Source organism: Saccostrea cucullata, unplaced genomic scaffold, assembly GCF_032062105.1.
Source record: "Saccostrea cucullata isolate Sc308-1 unplaced genomic scaffold, CSIRO_AGI_Scuc_v1 ctg665, whole genome shotgun sequence".
In the NCBI taxonomy this organism is placed as follows: Eukaryota; Metazoa; Mollusca; class Bivalvia; order Ostreida; family Ostreidae; genus Saccostrea; species Saccostrea cuccullata.
Genome location: NW_026930279.1, coordinates 341,276 through 345,183, shown reverse-complemented (window position 1 = coordinate 345,183; position 3,908 = coordinate 341,276).

Genomic DNA, 3,908 nt, shown 5'->3' with positions numbered 1-3,908 from the left:
TGATTGGCTGAAACTTTAAATGGCTATTTCTCCTTTGTTTTTTGACGACATTCTTTGAAATTTAAAATGTATCCTACAAAATGATATAGAAAAAAAATCATGAAATCACGCGCATGCACGTGTGCTGCAATCTGATTGTCATGCATTAGGATATCCTACAAAATGATATAGAAAAAAAATCATGAAATCACGCGCATGCACGTGTGCTGCAATCTGATTGGCTGAAACTTTAAATGGCTATAACTCCCTTGTTTGTCAACCAAACAGGATGGGATTTAGAACATAGATAGATGTAAGGGACTCCTACAAGAAGGTATGATCATCATGCACGTGCACGCACGTGCGTGCATTTGAAACGAGTATATTCCAAAATACTCTTGAATAAGTGATTTTTATTACTTTTGGACTGAATGCTTTAATATATAGTATATTAAAATATATAAATAGTGTAGACAAGATAATATGGTCATAACGCACATGCATTCACATGCGCTTGGGTGCAATGCTAAAAATTGAATATAATTGGTATCATTCTGGGAAAACGTTGTTAAAGTCAAAAATGCACAGAGTTTGTCTTATTTAATGAAGCTTACCGGGAATATGGCACCGAAAGGGAGTTGGGGAGCGTTTGGGGAACATCTGTAACGGTTCCCGTTACAATTAGCACTAGTTATTATTAAGGTCTTCCGTCTTCAGCGGAAGACCTTCTTGTTATTCTTCGGTTTCTTTTTCACTTTTTTTCTTCTATATTATTATTCTTTTTTTTCTTACCGATTTTGTGCACGCGATTTCTCCAAAACGGCTCGATGGATTTTAATGAAACTTTCAGGACTTATGTAACATTACTTGAACCTGATACATATTTTTTTTATTTGATGACGTCACTTCCGGTTCGGAGATATTGCCGATTTTATGATTTTTGAAGGGTCAGGTTGTCCGCAGACTTTCTAAGAAATGGTTCTAGATAGAATCATGAAACTTTCAGGCATGATAGTCCTAAGTCTATAGATATGCGTAAGGTATTTCATTTTTATATGAAGTGCCGCACGTCGGCGCTCGCTATGACCCAAAAAATGACATATTGCGAATTTCATAATTTTAACACCTTTTCTACGATATCTTTTTACCTGGAAATAATTTGATAAAACATATAGAACAAAATAAGTGTAAAATTCCAAGATCTTTACAATGATATCTCGAAAAAAGGGCTGGCCCCTAAAATTAAGGGCCTAGAGGGGCCGAAAATTTTTTCTTTATATCTCAAAAAGTATTGAGAATTTGTTATACATCAAAGAAGCAAAGTTGTTCAAAATGTCAAGCTTTATCTAATGGGGTTGTCAAAATACGTCCGGCGTCGTCACTTCCGGCCAAACCGGAAGTAGTCGGAAAACACGTATTTTTGCCGTTCTAGACAAGTTTTTGGATAATATATGTCTCTGGTAGCATAAAAATTAATTTTCCGTCCGTCGTCGTCACTTCCGGTCAAACCGGAAGTAGCCAAAAATAGCTTATTTTGAAGGTTTTGATGCAAACTGAAATTATAAAGTCACTGGAGACAACTTAGCTCATTGCTTTCTTGTGTTGATGTCACTTCCGGAACTTCCGGTCAAAACCGGACGGAAGACCTACTCGTTGCTTTGCAACGAGCTTTGCTCTAGTTATTATTATTATTCCTGGGAAAATTTTGTCCACGAGTGATCTTGTAAACTATACATCCGACCTAGGTGAAACATTTTTAGGGTTAGTAGGCATGTTATGTAGAGTTGCCGAACGAAGGTCATTTTGCGTGCACGTGCTTGCAAGAGCGGGCACGTGCAACACGTAAAATGACCAATATAATGTATACTGCCGTAACTTTTCTATTTTTTGATGAAATGCTTTGAAACTCATAATGTAAGGATATAATAGTAGTATAGACAAGATGACATGGTCAAAATAGCAAGATCTCACGCGCATGCACGTGCGCAGCACAGTTAAGGTTACAAAAAGGAGGCGGAGCCTAATTTTTACGGGAAAACTCGACTATGACATCATACACAATATACGTCATACAACATTTCTTTAAAATACCACAAAATGAGTTTATCTCCTAGTTTAACCAGTAAGAAATCATCAAACTACATAAAAACTTACTACAGCGTGTTGTTTTGTCGTTAGTTAAATCCCACATAACAAGTTATAAACAAGTCACTGATCGCAATACAATTGTCAATATGACGTCATTTTTCACAACGTGACGTAGTTTGTATGCAGTGAGACACAGATCAAGTAATATTTTCTCAACAAAATATGTATTCTCTTATCAAATAAAATATTATTTACAGATATTCTATGGGCCAACAACTTGAATTTAATGTCTTCTTCGCTATTTTATTAATATATTTTCTGTACATTACGTATTTAATTGACACTGCCGTATATTTGTATGCAAGTACATCGGAGGGTAATGTGGGGGGTCTTAATAAATCGATCTAGTGCAAGGGCATACACTCTATGGATCAAAGTAAGCTTTTAAATTTCAACTATAGAACTATTAAGGTATCTGAAAAGTGCTGCGATCCTGATGAAATCTTAAAAACAATTTAATTATATCAATATTTCATGCCGCTGATCAGCAAAAAATATAGCATTCGGTCATACAAGTATAAATTTAACAATTAAATTGCAGAATGTAGACAGGATCGCAGCACTTTTTAGAAACTACAATACGTGTTGAAAATATTTATATACTAAACTTGGAAATTTAACTTGGTTATGCCCTTGCACTAGTGATATTTATATGTAACAACAATACTTCAAGTCAATGTGCTAAAATCGCGTGACTGCCGCATCACGTGACTAGTCTAAATATAAAATATAACCGTCCTCGATTTGTAGTTATTAATCATAATTACAATTATTCGATATAAATAATGTACTAAAAATAATCGCCATCCCGATTACGAATACATTTTTAAATACAAAATTTAGTCGATATTTCCAGTGCGCACCTTAACTGTACTGCGTGCGCTTTACTCTGACTGGCTGAAACTAAAGTCTCAATATCTTTCTTGTTTTTCGACGAAATCCTTTGAAATTTTAAACATAGCCATGCATTAGGATATCCTACAACATGATATATAGCAATTATCATGAAAACACGTGTATGCACGTGCGCTGCAATCTGATTGGCTGAAACTTTAAATAGCTATAACTCCCTTGGTTTTCAACCAAACAGGATGGGATTTGGAACATACACATGTAGATATATATAATGGACTTCTACAAGAAGGTATGGTCACCATGCACATGCATACACGTGTGTGTACGTGCGCTGCAATCTGATTGGCTGAAACTTTTAACAGCTATAACTCCCTTGGTTTTCAGCCAAACAGGATGGTATTTGGAGCATAGATATATATAATGGACTTCTACAAGAAGGTTTGGTCACATACACATGCATACATGTGCTTGTACGTGCGCTGCAATCTGATTGGCTTAAACTTTAAACAGCTATAACTGACTTGATTTTCAACAAAACAGGTTGGGATTTAGAACATAGATATATGTAATGAATTTCTACAAGAAGGTATGGTCAACATGCTCATGTATGCACGTGCGTGCACGTGAAATGGGTACATTGTAAAATCAAAAATACACTTGAATTAGCGTTTCTTTTATATACATTTGAATTAAATACTTTAATATTTAGCATATCAAAATATATAGATTGTGTAGACAATATGATATGGTCATTACGCACATACATTCACTAGCGCACACGTGCAATGCTAAAATTTGAATGAACTTGGCGTTGTCGAAGTCTCAAATGCATAGATTTTAATGAAGCTTACAGGGGATATGGCACCAAAAGGGAGTTGGGGAGCGTTTTGGGAACATCTGTAACGGTCCCCGTTACAATTAGTTTT